Genomic DNA, 18,201 nt, shown 5'->3' with positions numbered 1-18,201 from the left:
CTCCGCTTCGGATGTCAAAGGGGTCTGATGTTGAGCCGTCAAAAACTACAGTGCCTTTCATTCCCTCATGGAAAGATCTGATGATGTTAAGGAGACGAGGTGGACATCCAATCTTGGGAAGTATTTTAAAAAGGCCATCCCTGTTGTTGTTCCCTGCATTTCTCCTGCAGCTGTCGGAGGGAGAATACCATGTCAGTGGTGGATCTATTAGCTTGAAATCCGCACTGTGATTCTGGATAGACTCTGTCTGCAAGCACCTGGAGCCTCTTCAGAACAACACGGGCAAGCAACACTAAGAAGAGAGATGCCACGGTAGTTATTGCAGTCACCCCTGTCTCCTTTGTTCTTGTACAATGTGACAATGTTTGCATCCTTCATGTCCTGTGGTACTCCACCTTCCCTCCAGCAGAGACAAAAGACTTCATACAGTTCGGTGGTGATGATCTCCTTACAGCATTTCAGCACTTCAGCAGGGATGTTATCCTTTTCAGGTGCCTTGCCGGAGGCGAGGGAGTCCAAGGCCGCTTTTATTTCTGCTAGGGTTGGTTCGCTGTCCAGCTCTTCCAAGACAGGTAGGCACTCAATGTTATTTAATGCTTCTTCGGTTACTACATTCTCTCTGGAATATAGCTCAGAGTAGTGCTGTACCCAGCGTTCCATCTGCTGTGCTCGGTCCTGGATGAGCACACCTGTAGCTCCCTTCAAGGGAGCAGATTTCTTCTGTGTCGGACCTAAGGCCTGCTTGATACCATCATACATTCCTTTGATGTTACCTGTGTCCGCTGCTAACTGTATAAGAGAGCAGAGCTGGAGCCAATAATCGTTGGAGCATCTCCTGGCAGCCTGTTGGACTTGACTGCGAGCAGCTCGAAGAGCTTGCAAGTTGTACTCGCTAGGACAGGCTTTGTATGCTGCTAGAGCTCTTCTCTTAACCTCGATGGCTGGCATTAACTCCTCTGAATGGGCTTCGAACCAGTCACCCACCTTTTGGGTCTTCTTGCCAAAGGTGGACAAGGTGGTGTTATAGACAGTGTTCTTGAAGTGTTCCCATCGTTCAGGTGCATTTGCAGTAGCCGGACGTGGAAGGGCTTCCTCAAGTGCTTGGGCAAATTTTTTCACTTTTCTTTGATTGCGAGTCTTGCTGATGTCAATACGTGGTCTTCCTTCCACACCAGGGAGTGATCAGTATCACAATCAGCACTCTGGTAACTGCGTGTGATCGTAATACTAGGAAAGCTGGAACCTACAGGGAGGCAGAGGGGGGGAGATGGGAGGGAAGTTACTTTCTCTCCCGTTCCTTTCTTTCCATCCACCGGATGCTCCTCGCAGGATTCAGGGGAAGGCAGGGGCTCCTTAACACCCCCCCGACACACACACACACACACACGATATTGAAGCCCTAGGACCTTGCAGGGGGGTTTGGTCTCCCTGCCCCGGGGTGGGGGTGGGTGGGATCGGGACCCCAGAGATCCTCTCTCTACTTTGAATTCCCCCCCTCTGCCTCCCGAGGAGACCCAGAGAAAAAAAACTGCCTTGCACGAAGGTCGAGCAAGAAAAAGCACAACGGGGCACCATTTGGCAATGCCCGGAGAAGCAGCTCCCCCGCCCCACATGAGACTGGCCGGGAGGCTGCCATCTCATCCCCCCCATGCAATCCCCACCCCATCCCCCACGCCCCGACCTGCCCCCCCATCCAGCACCCACCTCCGTCCAGGTCCCGATCCGGGAGGCGCCCCCCAAAGGAGCCCCGCTTCTCTCCTCCAGGCGCCTTTCTTGGGCCGAAGGGGAAAAGGCGGCAGGCGCTGCAGGATCCCCGCTTTTTCCGGCTCCCCTTCGAAGGGCGTCCGAGGGGAGGGGCTCCTCCCTCGCCTTAGTAGCTCTATGTTCCTCCCCCTTCCCCCCTCCTGCACTAACTGGGGGGGGGGGTTGAAGGCTCCATAGAGGAGGGAAATGGCGGGAGTGAGGAGCTTCCTCCTCCGGGCGACCCAAGTTCTTCCACTTCTGGTGGAAGGAAAGATTCAGACGAGACACAAGAGTTCCCCTCACCAGAGTCTCTGTTCACAAATATTTTCTCAAAGTTGTGGAAGTAATTTCAAAGGAATCTGAATGGACACATATCAAACTGGTGCGTTTGCCTCAGATGGGCCTGGAAGGGTTTCCTCAAGTGCTTGGGCAAATTCCTCCACTTTTCTTTGATTGTGAATCTTGCTGATATCAATACATGGTCTTCCTTCCTTTTTCGTGTGTTACAATCTCTTTCCTAGCTCTTTCCTAGCAGTTTTACTCTACTACGCACCAGGGAGTGATCAGTATCGCAATCAGCACCCTGATAACTGTGCGTGATCGTAATACTAGGAAGGCTAGAGTGTCTAGTGAGGATTAGATCGAGCTGATGCCAATGCTTGGATCTTGGATGTCTCCAGGAAACTCTGTGTTGCAGCTTCGTGTTAAAGAATGTGTTGCTGACGCAAAGACCATAATGGCAGCAAAGCTCCAGCAAGCGTTGGCCATTTTCATTCATCTTTCCAATGCCAAAACGGCCTAGACAAGTGGGCCAAGAATTATGATCAGCACCAACTCTAGCATTAAAGTCTCCAAAAATGAACAGTGCCTCTCTTTCAGGGACTTTTTTGATAGTAGCTGCCAGATCGTCATAGAATTTGTCTTTCACTTCTGGAGTGGATGACAGTGTTGGTGCATATGCACTAATGAGGGTTACTGGTCCTGCTGATGAGTGGAGCTGCAGAGACAGGATTCTTTCACTCCCCACAGTAGGTGGAACAATGCATCTCAGAAGAGTATTTCTGACTGCAAAGCCAACACCATATTCCCTGGTCTCATTCGATGGTTTTCCCTGCCAGAAGAATGAGAAGTTTTTTCTTTGACAGATCCCGATCTGGCAATCTCATCTCTTGCAGGGCAACAATGTCCATCTGCAGTCTACTCAGTTCCATGTCAATGACAGCTGTCTTGCGCACATCGTCTATTTCTTGCAGGTCGTTAGGAAAGCCATAGTCAGGAAAGCCAGGGGTCATTGTCCATACATTCCAGGTGCCCAGCTTTAGGGCAGGCGTTTTCTTACGATTGTTGCATGGTGCACAGTTATCGATCTGCTTGTCGGGTTTGACCCTAAACCCCACGCACCCTGTGAAGTTAACAGACCGTGGCGAGGTAGCACCTTACTGGCTGGGGGCTGCCCAGCTTAAGCCGGGCGGTATCTACCTGGTGAGGTATAATGACCTCTCCCACCGTCAGAAGTAGCCCCTGGCGTCCTGCTCTACGCCAATTGAGCAAGGACTTATAACCGGTAACTGCTACTTCCCGTGTTGTTTCAACGCTGTATGCGAGGCTGGAGTGTCCTCTCCAGAGCACGAAGACTGGGTAAAATAACATGGAGGATAGACTGTTACCCAAGCAGCAAATCCCCCCTCTCCACGTCACTGAAATAGTCCAGTGGAAAGGCAAGAGCCAGTACAATTGCTTCCAGTGACGTCGCAGGAGTTGGCGGAATGATATAAACTGCCTCCGGGACTCCGGCTCCGGATTTTGCCTCGAGGTTATCTCCTGAAGCCCTTTCCATAAGTGGATATAGCCACAAGGCAGTGGAGGTTTGAAGTCGGAGTTTTCCTTCTCCTAGATGGGCTGCCTTCCAGGGCTGACGAGCCCCACCTACCCGGCCTCCTCTCTAATAGTGTGGAAGTGTTCTATGTTAGTTGTCATTCCAATTTATCAAATTTCGGTAAAGATAGGATTTGAAGATTTAGCACGCCATTTGGCACGCTCTCCTGCTCAGCCTCCTTCAAAGCTAAAACTCTACCTTCCCACAGGCCATGCATATCTACCATGTTAAGGACGGAGATAGGATCGTAGATAGAATAGGAGTATTTGACAGCTTTGCGCGCCGTTAGGCGCGCAGTCCTGGGAGGTTCCAATTTAACCATGCGGTGGGGGGGGGGGAAACAGAGAGAATAAGCCAGAAACGCCCATAACAGCCAGTACCTGTGCTTCCTTCCTAGACAAAACTTCCTGAGGAAATGGAGGAAAGCTCTCCTGGGCGGTCCCAATTTAACCATGCGGTGGGGGGGACAGAGAGAATGAGCCAGAAAAGCCCATAACAGCCAGTACCTCTGCTTCCTTCCTAGAAATGGAGGAAAGCTCTCCTGGGAGGTTCCAATTTAACCATGTGGTGGTGGGGGGAAACAGAGAGAATAAGCCAGAAACGCCCATAACAGCCAGTACCTGTGCTTCCTTCCTAGACAAAACTTCCTGAGGAAATGGAGGAAAGCTCTCCTGGGCGGTCCCAATTTAACCATGCGGTGGGGGGGACAGAGAGAATGAGCCAGAAAAGCCCATAACAGCCAGTACCTCTGCTTCCTTCCTAGAAATGGAGGAAAGCTCTCCTGGGAGGTTCCAATTTAACCATGCGGTGGGGGGGGACAGAGAGTTGAACATTAAGATGACAAAAATAATGACTACAGAGCAACTGCAGAACTTTAATGTTGACAGTGGAGAAACTGAAATAGAGAGAAATCCCACTGAGAACATCCCTAATAGGTGGTTTCCAGACCGCTTAGAAACACAAATCACTTTTGATGGAGGGTCTGCAAACTTTGGAGGTATTCTCTCTGCCGTTGAGTGATTAATTCATAGGGTCAGGAAGGGTTTTGCAGTCTTTGGTTTAGTCTGAAGCCATAGTTATGGGTCCTGTGTTCTGAAACCCTAGGATAAATGGCACCGTGGACAGGTAACCCCCCCCCAATCATTTTTTGCAGTAATGTCCAATTGGATGGCTTGTGCATTACCCCAAGACCTGGCAAAATAAATCTGCAGTCTGTTTCACACACTTGAATATTTGCATAAATTCCTAAAATAATAGAGAAAGTTTCATTATTGTAGGGGGGGCAATGTGCCTTTTTTGGCCTGTTTTCCAGATCCCGGGCTCCCTTTCTTTCCTTTTAGCTTTGACAAAGGATTTCCTGGCCTGTTTGGCCTTCCTGGCAGGCAGAGCGGGAGGAGAAGCCCTTTTGTGTGTGTGTTTGTGTGTGAAGGGCTGGTTCATGAAAGGAAGAAGGGCTGGGGACTTCTCCCCCTCCAACAAGGCCTCCCCCCAAGCTTTCTCTTTCCTCTGCCCCACCAGCCTCCCGTCCCCCTTCCCTCTGCTCGCCCCCCTGCCAGCCTTCCCTCCCCAGGGAATGATCCTGGACTCGCTTTTTTGGGGGGGGGGATGTTCAAAAGTGCACATCATCAGAGCTTCTTTCCTTTTCGGCCTGTTTTCCAGATGTGCTTTGTGTGTGTGTGCGTGTGTGTGTGTATGTGTGAGAGAGAGAGTGAGTAGGGGGGTACTCCCCCCCCGTTCTGCAAGGAGGAAGGCTCACTGTCATCTTTCAACTTTCACAGAGAGACAGAACATCTTTCTAGGGGCCTCCCCCTTCCTCAACCCCCCCCCAAGGCCTTACCCTCGGTCTCCCCCTCCCCTCCCTCCCCATGGATCGATCCCGGGCTGGATTTCTGGGGAGGGCGTTGACCCTCATGGGGGGAGAAGGGGGGCTCCTGGAGGGCCACCAAACGTGACTCCCTGCTTTCAAGGGGCAAAGTCAGAAACTTCTTGCACCTCCCCCTCCCCTCTCCTGTTTCTGCCTTTCTTTGGGGATCCGCCCCTTCCTTTCCCCCCTACCAGCTTTGTTGTCAGACCTCCCCTCTTCCCCCCCCATCTTGCCATTCAGGAAAATCTAGAGCTATTAAAGAGGGAAAACAATGAGCTGCTCCCAGCGCAACTGTGTCGGAGGGGACCTGGAGATGGGAAGCCTCCTAGGGGGAGACATCTATTTTTGTCCCGGGCCTCCTCCTCTTCTCGTCGCGGGGGGGGAGTTTAAACTTGGAAGGGGTAGATGGGAAGTCTGGGAAGGGTCCCGATCCCACCCTCACCCCCCCAGCAAGACACCCAGACCCTTTCTCTGGGTGCGTGTAGGTGGGTCCTCTACCCCCCCAGATCATGCAGGCAACCTTTTGGGGGGGTGGCAGAGGGAGAAAGTCCCTCGGTTTTCTTTCTCCCCCCCCAAAAAAGGAGAAAGTAGAGGTAGGGGCGGCCGAGGAGCTGCTCCCGGTGCGGCAAAGGGGAACCAGAGGTGGGAAGCCCAGCTCCGCCCCCTCCTGCCCCGTTCCTCTAGCCCCCCCAAGAGGCCACTTTGCAGGGGAGCAGGAGGGGCTTCCTCGTGAGTTTTCTGCCCGAGGACCCGCAAAGTGAGCAATTTGGGGGGGAGTTGCAAGACGGGGTTGGAGGGATTAAAGAGTAAAAAGGGGTTGTATTGAGAGATAATTAAAAGACCCCCCAAAAAAACCAGCCTCTCCCCCCAACCCCAGAGAGCCTACAATGTGCTCCTTCTGCTCTGCGCAAAGGCCTTGCGGGGGGGGGTTCTCTTTGTTTTGGTCTCTGCCCTCCTCCTCTTCCTCCTCACATGGTGGGGGGCTAAATTGGGAGAGGGGTCAAATAGGAAGTCTGGATCCTGCCCCCCCAAGCAAGACACCTGGGCCCTTTCTCTGTCCATGTTTTACAGGCAGCCTTTCGGGAGGGGGAGGTGGCAGAGGGGGGAAGGGGGAGCATTCCCCCTCCCAAGTTCTCTTTCCTCCACCAACCCCCCCCGCAAACTTCACACCCCAGGTGGCAAGCAAGATATGGGCTTTGGGGGTGAAGAGGGGGAACAGCTGGGGGGCGATGGGGCTCCCTCCCTCCCTCTGCCCCCCCCGAGATGCCTGGCCTGCCATCCTTTTTAAAAAAATTTTCTATAACTATAACATAAACAAAAACATATAACATATAAACTGAAATACAATTTAACTGTTCCCCACCACCATGTACGGGACCTTGTTATCGTGAACCCGCGTAGAACCAGCAGAGTTAATATTTTCAGGTCCAGAAGGAAAAATAAATCACGCAGAGACGTTCAGCTTCCTCCAGCATGACACGTATATTTACAGCATATATGCAAATATAGAAAGCGACAGCATGGTATCATCAAATGAAGGGTGGTGGTGCACGTTCTCTGTACAGTTCATATGTACAGTGGTGCCTCGCTTAACGAGGGGCTCCGGGCTATCGCTGGAGCATTCGGTCAGCGATGGCCCCTATGGAGTTTTTTCGCTTTGCGATGTTCGCTAAGCGGTTCGCTTAGCGAATATCGCATAACGAAGCGGGGGAGAACAGCTGATCGGCGGTTCCAAAATGGCTGCCAGAAGGTCCGCGCCGCATTTTCGCACCCTGCCCTCGCTTACTGAGGGCACGAAAATGGCGGCGCTATGGAGGAACTTCGCTGAACGGTAAGTTTTTAAGCCATAGGAACGCATTGAACAAAGTTCAATGCGTTTCTATGGCTTTCTCCTTTCCGTACAGCGATGTTTCTGCATAGCGAGGGTTAATCCGGAACGGATTAACCTCGCTATGCGAAGAACCATTGTATATACAGTCGAGCCTCTGCCCTCATCCAATCACAGCAGGTGTTGCATCATCCAAGGCACCACCTCTCCAGAGTACACTGTGGCGATCCCCTCTGAAGCCCTTATCCCCTCAGGTCTTCACGAGGTTCTCACCCTTCTTCTTACTTCGCTGCCACCAGGTATTGCTTTCTCACTACCAGTCACTCAAGGAGACGTGTAATTTTGAAACTTAAATCATTTATTAGGTCAGGGAAGCTAACATCTGATTAATATTCGATAAGTAAATCACAGGTTGCTAATCACTTATATTTATATCAGTTCTACTTTGACTTTAAATCTCTAATAACTCTTTGTACCATTCAGCATTCTTACAGAACTCACTCTAAGTTCACTTTTAAGTTTCACACTGTCTCTCACTCACAGAATCTCACCACATACTCCATACACCAGCCTTTATATCCAGCCCCCTCCCCCCTTGGCTCCACCTTCCGTCCTCTCATTGGCCCCAACTCCACTGTTCAGCTGTGACGGACAGGTGAGGGCAGGGCTGTTCGCTACATACACACCTGTATATCATGGCAGCTCATTATTACTTCTGTTCTGCTTTGTTCTGTTCAGGCCTGTAAATTTTCAGTACTCTGAACACCCCTCCTAATTTACGCATGAACAGAAATCATATCCAGTTCCTTAATTATTTCATCATGTCTTTGTGCACTCAAAGGTTTTGTCATAATGTCGGCAATATTCTTTTCTGTTTTGCTGTACTGTAGTTCTATTAACTTTTCTTTTATAGCTTCTCTCACGTTATAATACTTAATATCTACATGTTTGCTCCTATTTCTCTTTTTTCAGTTACAGCCATCTGTATGCAAGTTGTGTTGTCTTCTAACTCCTTTATTGCGTTATGTGTTTCAACCTTTAAATCCTTAATTATTTGCTTATACCAAACTACTTCAGAACGTAGCTCTGATAAAGCAGCAAACTCAGCTTCTGCTGTAGAAGTAGCAACTGAACTTTGCTTCCTAGATTTCCATCCACTAGGATGTTTGCAAACATTGACTTCCTGTCACTTTTATCATTTGCCCAGTCACTGTCAAAGTAAGCCATTAAATTCAATGCTGTAAATACACGTGTCGTGCTAAAGGAAGCTGAACATGTATGAGTGATTTATTTTGCCTTCTGGACTTGAAAAAAACTGAACTCTGCTGGATTTTTGCAGGTTCGCAGTAACAAAGGTTATGGGCCCAGCAATGCACCCTGCGCACACCGCCTAATGAGAAGATACCTGGTGAGTACCAGAGGGTGCCACTGTAGTGAATGGAGGAAGAGATAGAGGTCCTGGAAGAGAGCAGTTCTGCCGTTAGGTGCCCAGGAGGGGAAAGAAAACGGAGGACTGATAGAAGAGCAGGCAGCATGGAGGTGTATGGAAAAGGTTTCCCCTTAACAAAGTTAAATGATTTTAATTACCAGACCTGGTCCGTGAAAGCAGAGATGCTGTTAAGGAGGGAAGAATTATGGCAAATCGTTGCCAAACCCCTGCCAGGTTTTAATGAGGAGAAAGAGAAAATTAATGAGAAAGCTTTGAGTACTCTGTTTAGAAGACAGCCAGCTAGTCCATATGCAAGGCTTACCTACAGCGAAAGCAGTTTGGGACTGTCTCAAAAGGATTTATGTGAGAGACATGGTAGGCTCTAAAGTGTCTTTAACCAGGAAGCTCTACAGATGTAGATTAGAGCGTGTCTGAACATTTACAAAAAATGAAAAGCCTATTTAATGAGATCCTAATCCATCAAAACCTGGAGTTTTACCATTTTTAGTTTATTAATAATCTCTACAATCTCTTCCTCTTTTATCTCTTTATCTAAATCTTTTTTTATCATTCTCTGATAATTTACTCTTAACATTTTCTTTAATATAATTTTCTACATCTTCTTTCGATACACTACAGTCAACCCTCGACTTACAAACTTAATCCGTTCTGGAAGGAAGTTTGTAAGTCGAAAAGTTCGTTAAGTCGAATCAGCTTTTCCCATAGGAATGCACTGAAAACCAATTAATCCGTTCCAGCTTTTTTTGGTTGGGAGCCACACCTTCTGAGCCTTGTGAGTGCTCTTGAGACTGGCCCTGCTGTGTAGAACTAGAGGGCAGAGAGACAGGGACCCTTTTCCTAAGTGCAAGTCTTTTTTTAGCCCTTTGTAACAGTTTAACAGCTCTATTGCGCCAGTAAAGCTTCCCTGTGATAGGCTTTTTCCCCTTTTCATTTTACCTCTTTTGGGCGTCTTCTTTACATCAGGATAACCCAGACCTGTTTGAATTTGAGAGGCTTTTACACAAGAAAAATGATCCATTTTTTAATCGACTCACAGATATTTTGCATATTTGGCATTTCTCTCGTGATCTGACCCATCCTTTCCCCCCATTCTTTAGCAATGGCTACCATGTTAACAATCAATCCAACTTTTTAAAACCATTCACCAACTGTTGGTACAGTGTCTACAGCGTTTCCAACATTTGCAGGTGGCCTTTGCTTTTTCTGGCCCTTCACCGCCTGCGGTTTCGCTGGGTTGTTCACACCTGAACATTCACCAGGGCTGCCTCCCAACACCACACGAGGTTTCACTGGGTGGGTGATGCTCTCTGGGAGTTCAGCAGCCTTATGTCTTTTGGGCTGATTTTCTATAGTGTGAGCTAGAACAAAAAAAGAATGCTTGTGAAAGGTACATTGCAGTGTTTCTCTCTCTCTCTCTCTCACACACACACACACACACACACACACACAACCACACACACACATGCACACACAAAGAAACACTTAAAAAGGATTTGAGAAAGCTGTAAATTAGTTTATATAAGACAAAGGCGCAATCCCCACCCCCCCATCCTGTTAAAACAGCAGTAATGAAAATGCATAGAAACCACCATTGTCAGGGCTCTCCTCACACACACACACATACACACACACACACACACACACACACACAACCACACACACACACACACACACACACACACACACACACACACACACAAAGACACTTTAAAAGGATTTGAGAAAACTGTAAATTAGTTTATATAAGACAAAGGTGCAATCCCCCACCCCACCACACCCACACCCACACCCCACACCCCCATCCTGTTAAAACAGTAGCCATGAAAATACACAGAACTCACCATGGTCAGGCTTTCCTCTTTTAAAGGTAAAGCCACGACGCGGCTCTCCGGGCTCAAGAGGCCTCTCAGGCATTGATTTATAGAGGCGTCGAGAAGGAGTTTTCAAGGGATCAATAAAATCCCCCTGAATTTTTTTTCTGAAAAAGATATTTCTATATCAGCGTTGGTATGTTAAAAAGCAGATCTGTTTTCCTTGCTCTGACCTCCTGCAGGGGCAAAGAACATGTTAGGACATGTCTTATAATGCGTTGGTGGTTCACAAGTGCAAAGAAAAACACCTACAGTGGGGTCTTGACTTGAGAACTTAATCCGTATTGGAAGGTGGTTCTCAAGTCAAAAAGTTCTCAGGTCAAATCTGCATTTCCCATAGGAATGCATTGAAAACCATTTGATCCGTATCTGCTCTTTTCAGTCCATAGAAACTAATGGGAAGCTGCTATTCCACCTTCGACCACTAGAGGGGGATATTTTGTTTCTTTTTTTCTTAGGTCAAGAAAGGTTCAGGGAAGGCAGGGAAAATACAGTCCAGGCAGTACAGTACCAGGCAGTCTGAAGACTGTCTCCCAATCCACTCTCTAAACGCTGGGAGGAGTGAGGAAGCAAACAGGCACCCTTTTCACTGGCCAACAGTTAACTGAAAGTTCAAATTTTGCACTTTCCCTGCCTCCCACATGGTTTTTTTTCAGTTCTTAACTCAAATGAAAATGGCCAGCGCTTGCTGGAGTTTTGCTGCCATTATGGTCTTTGCGTCAGCAACACATTCTTTAACACGAAGCTGCAACACAGAGTTTCCTGGAGACATCCAAGATCCAAGCATTGGCATCAGCTCGATCTAATCCTCACTAGACGTTCCAGCCTTCCTAGTATTACGATCACACGCAGTTACCAGAGTGCTGATTGTGATACTGATCACTCCCTGGTGTGTAGTAGAGTAAAACTGCGAACAAAGAGAGTATATCACACGAAAAAGGAAGGAAGACCACGTATTGACATCAGCAAGACTCGTGATCAAAGAAAAGTGAAAGAATTTGCCCAAGCACTTGAGGAAGCCCTTCCACGTCCGGCTACTGCAAATGCACCTGAACGATGGGAACACTTCAAGAACACTGTCTATAACACCGCCTTGTCCACCTTTGGCAAGAAGACCCAAAAGGTGGCTGACTGGTTCGAAGCCCATTCAGAGGAGTTAATGCCAGCCATCGAGGTTAAGAGAAGAGCACTAGCAGCATACAAAGCCTGTCCTAGCGAGTACAACTTGCAAGCTCTTCGAGCTGCTCGCAGCCAAGTCCAACAGGCTGCCAGGAGATGCTCCAACGACTATTGGCTCCAGCTCTGCTCTCATATACAGTTAGCAGCGGACACAGGTAACATCAAAGGAATGTATGACAGTATCAAGCAGGCCTTAGGTCCAATACAGAAGAAATCTGCTCCCTTGAAGTCTGCTACAGGTGTGCTCATCCAGGACCGAGCACAGCAAATGGAACGCTGGGTACAGCACTACTCTGAGCTATATTCCAGAGAGAATGTAGTAACCGAAGAAGCATTAAATACCATTGAGTGCCTACCTGTCTTGGAAGAGCTGGACAGCGAACCAACCCTAGCAGAAATAAAAGCGGCCTTGGATTCCCTCGCCTCCGGCAAGGCACCTGGAAAGGATAACATCCCTGCTGAAGTGCTGAAATGCTGTAAGGAGATCATCACCACCGAACTGTACGAAATCTTTTGTCTCTGCTGGAGGGAAGGTGGAGTACCACAGGACATGAAGGATGCAAACATTGTCACATTGTACAAGAACAAAGGAGACAGGGGTGACTGCAATAACTACCGTGGCATCTCTCTTCTTAGCGTTGTAGGGAAGCTGCTTGCCCGTGCTGTTCTGAAGAGGCTCCAGGTTCTTGCAGACAGAGTCTATCCAGAATCACAGTGCGGATTTCGAGCTAATAGATCCACCACTGACATGGTATTCTCCCTCCGACAGCTGCAGGAGAAATGCAGGGAACAACAACAGCCACTCTTAGTGGCCTTCATAGACCTTACAAAAGCATTTGATCTGGTTAGCAGGGATGGCCTTTTTAAAATACTTCCCAAGATTGGATGTCCACCTCGTCTCCTTAACATCATCAGATCTTTCCATGAGGGAATGAAAGGCACTGTAGTTTTTGACGGCTCAACATCAGACCCCTTTGACATCCGAAGCGGAGTGAAACAGGGCTGTGTCCTCGCACCAACACTTTTTGGGATCTTTTTTGCTGTCATGCTGAAGCATGCCTTTGGAACTGCAACCGAGGGTGTCTATCTCCAGACTAGATCAGACGGAAAGCTCTTTAATCTCTCCAGATTGAGAGCGAAGACCAAAGTCCAACTGAAATGCATGCGGGACTTCCTCTTTGCAGATGATGCAGCCATCGTTGCCCACTCTGCTGAAGACCTCCAACAACTCATGAATCGTTTCAGCAAGGCCTGCCAAGACTTTGGACTAACAATCAGCCTGAAGAAAACACAAGTCATGGGCCAGGGCGTGGACTCACCTCCTTCCATTACCATCTCTACACAAGAATTGGAGGTTGTTCATGACTTTGTGTACCTTGGCTCAACCATCTCTGACACCCTCTCTCTGGATGTCGAGCTGGATAAACGCATTGGCAAAGCAGCCACCATGTTCTCTAGACTCACAAAGAGAGTATGGCTCAATAAGAAGCTGACGACACATACAAAGATCCAAGTCTATAGAGCCTGTGTCCTAAGCACACTCCTGTACTGCAGCGAGTCCTGGACCCTTTGTGCACGGCAGGAGAGGAAGCTGAACACGTTCCATATGCGTTGCCTCCGACGGATTTTTGGCATCACCTGGCAGGACAAATTCCCAAACAGAGTAGTCCTAGAACGAGCTGGAATTTTCAGCATGAATACATTGCTGAAACAGCGACGTCTACGTTGACTTGGGCACGTTGTGAGAATGGCTGATGGTCGGATTCCAAAGGACCTCCTGTATGGAGAATTAGTGCAGGGAAATCGCCCCAGAGGGAGACCACAGCTGCGATACAAGGACGTCTGCAAGCGAGATCTGAAGGCCTTAGGAATAGACCTCAACAGATGGGAAACCCTGACATCTGAGCGTTCAGCCTGGAGGCAGGCACTGCATCGTGGCCTCTCCCAATTTGAAGCGACCCTTGCCCAGCAGGCCGAGGCAAAGAGGAAATCACAAAAGCAGCAAAACCAGGGAGCTGGACAGGGGACAGATTGGATCTGTTTTCAGTGTGGAAGGGATTGTCACTCTCGAATTGGCCTCCTCAGCCACACTAGACGCTGTTCCAAGTCCTCCATACAGAGCACGCTACCATAGTCTTTCGAGACGGAAGGATGCCTAACAACAATAACTAACTCAAATCTAAGTATGTAAGTCAAGTCAATATTTTCCTATGAGAGCGGTTCTTAAGTCAAAATGTTCTTAACTCAAGCCGTTCTTAAGTCAAGACCCCACTGTATTAGGTCCTGCCATGCATTGACTACAGGCTTTTAGAATCGTCCTGTTAAATGTATAACCTGGAGCAACAGACTTATGCTATTGTACGTAATTATTTTGACCTCTGCTGCGGACAGCCTGAAAATATATGGCCTAAACCAGAAATGAGCCCTCTTTTAAAAAATATAGACTCTTTGTTTCAAAAGCCCTTTGAGCTTCAAATCGACGCTCATTTAAGGCAAATCAAGATTTCTAGTCTGGATGACATCTGCAAAATATTTATATTAACAATGAAATATGAATTTGAAGATGGAAAAATTAACTGGGGAAGGATGGTCACAATCCTAAGCTTCGTGGGCAGCCTGGCAAAGCTACTTCATAAAAACTACAGACCTTTAACAAGCCAGGATTTACATGCTCTTACAAAATGTGTTACAGCTTACATAATGAGTCAACATTCAGAATGGCTTCTTCAAAATGGCGGCTGGGTATGTAACGTGTGTGTGTTTAGTCGTTTAGTCGTGTCCGACTCTTCGTGACCCCATGGACCAGAGCACGCCAGGCCCTCCTGTCTTCTACTGCCTCCCGGAGTTGTGTCAGGTTCATGTTGGTTGCTTCGCAGACACTGTCCAGCCATCTCATCCTTGGTCGTCCCCTTCTCCTCTTGCCATCACACCTTCCTAACATCAAGGTTTTTTCCAAGGACTCTTTTCTTCTCATGAGATGGCCAAAGTACTGGAGCCTCAGCTTCAGGATCTGTCCTTCAAGTGAGCATACAGGGTTGATTTCCTTTAGAACAGATAGGTTTGTTCTCCTTGCAGTCCAGGGGATTCTCAAGAGCCTCCTCCAGCACCACAATTCAAAGGCATCAATTCTTCGGCGGTCTGCTTTCTTTATGGTCCAGCTCTCACTTCCATACATCACGACAGGAAAAACCATAGCTTTGACTATTCGGACTTTTGTTGGCAAGGTGATGTCTCTGCTTTTCAAGATGCTGTCAAGATTTGTCATCGCTTTCCTCCCAAGAAGAAGGCGCCTTTTAATTTCAGGGCTGCTGTCTCCATCTGAAGTAATCATGGAGCCCAGGAAGATAAAATTTGACACTGCCTCCATATCTTCCCCTTCTATTTCCCAGGAGGTGATGGGACCAGTGGCCATGATCTTAGTTTTTTTGATGTTGAGTTTCAGACCGTTTTTTGCACTCTCCTCTTTCACTCTCATTACAAGGTTCTTTAATTCCTCCTCACTTTCTGCCATCAGAGTGGTATCATCTGCATATCGGAGGTTGTTGATATTTCTTCCGGCAATCTTAATTCCGGCTTGGGTTTCTTCCAGTCCAGCCTTCCGCATGATGTATTCTGCATATAAGTTAAATAAGCTGGGGGACAATATACAGCCTTGCCGTACTCCTTTCCCAATTTTGAACCACTCAGTTGTTCCATGACCAGTTCTAACTGTTGCTTCCTGTCCCACATATAGGTTTCTCAGGAGACAGATAAAGTGGTCAGGCACTCCCATTTCTTTAAGAACTTGCCATAGATTGCTGTGGTCCACACAGTCAAAGGCTTTCGCATAGTCAATGCAGAAGTAGATATTTTTCTGGAACTCTCTGGCTTTCTCCATAATCCAGCGCAAGTTAGCAATTTGGTCTCGAGTTCCTCTGCCTCTTCGGAATCCAGCTTGTACTTCTGGGAGTTCTCGGTCCACATACTGCTGAAGCCTACCTTGGAGGATTTTGAGCATAACCTTGCTAGCATGTGAAATGAGTGCAATTGTACGGTAGTTGGAGCATTCTTTGGCACTGCCTTTCTTTGGGATTGGGATGTAGACTGATCTTTTCCAATCCTCTGGCCACTGTTGAGTTTTCCAAACTTGCTGGCATATTGAATGTAGCACCTTAACAGCATCATCTTTCAAGATTTTAAATAGTTCAACTGGAATGCCATCACCTCCACTGGCCTTGTTGTTAGCCAGGCTTTCTAAGGCCCACTTGACTTCGCTCTCCAGGATGTCTGGCTCAAGGTCAGCAACTACATTGTCTGGGTTGTCCGGGATATCCAAATCTTTCTGATATAATTCCTCTGTGTATTCTTGCCACCTCTTCTTGACGTCTTCTGCTTCTGTTAGGTCCCTCCCATTTTTGTCTTTTATCATGTTCATCTTTGCGCAAAATGTTCCTCTAATATGTCCAATTTTCCTGAACAGATCTCTGGTCTTTCCTTTTCTGTTATCTTCCTCTATTTCTTTGCATTGTTCATTTAAGAAGGCCCTCTTGTCCCTCCTTGCTATTCTTTGGAAGTCTGAATTCAAGTTTCTGTAACTTTCCCTATCTCCCTTGCATTTTGCTTCCCTTCTCCTCTCTGCTATTTCTAAGGCCTCGTTGGACAGCCACTTGGCTTTCTTGCATTTCCTTTTCTTTGGGATGGTTTTCGTTGCTGCCTCCTGGACAATGTTACGAGCCTCTATCCAAAGTTCTTCAGGCACTCTGTCCACCAAATCTAGTTCCTTAAATCTGTTCTTTACTTCCACTGTGTATTCATAAGGGATTTGGTTTAGATTATACCTGAGTGGCCCAGTGGTTTTTCCTAATCTCTTCAGTCTAAGCTTGAATTTTGCTATGAGAAGCTGATGATCAGAACCGCAGTCAGCTCCAGGTCTTGTTTTTGCTGACTGTATAGAGCTTCTCCATCTTTGGCTGCAGAGAATATAATCAATCTGATTTCGATATTGCCCATCTGGTGATTTCCATGTATAGAGTCGCCTCTTGTGTTGTTGGAAAAGAGTGTTTGTGATGACCAGCTTATTCTCTTGACAAAACTCTATTAGCCTTTGTCCTGCTTCGTTCTGAACTCCAAGGCCAAACTTCCCTGTTGTTCCTTTTATCTCTTGGCTCCCTACTTTAGCATTCCAGTCCCCTAGAATGAGAAGAACATCTTTCTTTGGTGTCAGTTCTAGAAGGTGTTGTAAATCTTCATAGAATTGTTCAATTTCAGTCTCCTCAGCAATGCTGGTTGGTGCATAAACTTGGATTATTGTGATGTTGAATGGTCTGCCTTGGATTCGTATTGACATCATTCTATCATTTTTGAGATTGTATCCCATTACAGCTTTTCCCACTCTTTTGTTGACTATGAGGGCTACTCCATTCCTTCTACGGGATTCTTGCCCACAATAGTAGATATGATAATCATCTGAGCTGAATTCGCCCATTCCTGTCCATTTTAGTTCACTGATGCCCAGGATGTCGATGTTTATTCTTGCCATCTCCTGTTTGACCACCTCCAGCTTCCCAACGTTCATAGATCTTACATTCCAGGTTCCTATGCAGTATTTTTCTTTGCAGCATTGGATTTTCCTTTCACTTCCAGGCACGTTCACAGCTGAGCGTCCTTTCGGCTTTGGCCCAACCACTTCATTAGCTCTGGAGCTACTTGTACTTGTCCTCCGCTCTTCCTCAGTAGCATGTTGGACGCCTTCCGACCTGAGGGGCCCATCTTCCAGTGTCATATCTTTTAGCCTTTTGTTTCTGATCATGGGGCGTTCTTGGCAAAGATACTGGAGTGGCTTGCCATTTCCTACTCCAGGTGGATTGCGTTTAGTCGGAACTCTCCACTATGTCCTGTCCGTCTTGGGTGTCCCTGCACGGCATAGCCCATAGTTTCTCTGAGTTACTCAAGCCCCTTCGCCACGACAAGGCAGCAATCCATGAAGGAGGGGTATGTAACACTAAGCTTTTTTTACCTCCGTTTAGCTACAGTACAGCAACAGTACTGTTTTCTAAATAGCCCATCTTCTGTAAAGACATACAGTAAATGCGACTTTATCTCTCTGCTACAGGAAAGGAGGTTAAACAAGTTTCTAAGACAAGATGCTAATCTGCAATCAAAAATGGTCTTGTTTTTCAAATGGCTGCTGTGTTTGTAATACCTAAAAACCGTTTCTGTATCTAGCAGTAAAATAAATTTTAAAAAATTTAAAACTCGGTGCTGTCCTGTGATAATTCTATAAAAGATCATTTTAACAGGTTTAAAACAAGCTCTAACCTTTTGGCAGAGGCTCTAATGCCTGGTGAATCTGTGCCATAGTTCTGAAATTCTAGAAAATATAAAAGTTGTGCTAAACTCTCTCTTATAAAA

General features: G+C 47.3%; 1 protein-coding gene and 1 long non-coding RNA gene across 13 annotated transcripts in view; one reads left to right on the top strand and one right to left on the bottom strand.

Moving 5' to 3' along the window:
• The first annotated feature begins 293 nt into the window (after positions 1-293).
• On the top strand, positions 294-18,044 carry LOC144587327 (uncharacterized). The gene is made up of 3 exons (XR_013542486.1): positions 294-572; positions 14,504-14,553; positions 17,903-18,044. It is a non-coding gene; the product is annotated as an uncharacterized LOC144587327 (long non-coding RNA).
• Positions 7,649-18,201, bottom strand: part of LOC140703760 (uncharacterized) — a 95,145-nt gene continuing 84,592 nt past the window's right edge. For 6 of the 12 annotated variants that reach the window (XR_013542388.1, XR_013542387.1, XR_013542383.1 and 3 more), the window contains 2 exons: positions 10,603-10,808; positions 9,756-10,119 (listed from right to left, as the gene is read on the bottom strand). The gene's annotated coding sequence lies outside the window, so the exon portion shown is untranslated. Of the gene's footprint in view, positions 8,357-8,407; positions 10,120-10,602; positions 10,809-18,201 lie in introns of those variants that run through there. The other 6 variants (XR_013542392.1, XR_013542384.1, XR_013542386.1 and 3 more) reach the window with 2 other exon arrangements.

Source organism: Pogona vitticeps, chromosome 2 (assembly GCF_051106095.1).
Source record: "Pogona vitticeps strain Pit_001003342236 chromosome 2, PviZW2.1, whole genome shotgun sequence".
Taxonomy (NCBI): Eukaryota; Metazoa; Chordata; class Lepidosauria; order Squamata; family Agamidae; genus Pogona; species Pogona vitticeps.
The sequence above is the reverse complement of the archived record's forward strand: the minus strand, read 5'-3'. Positions and strand labels throughout refer to the sequence as shown.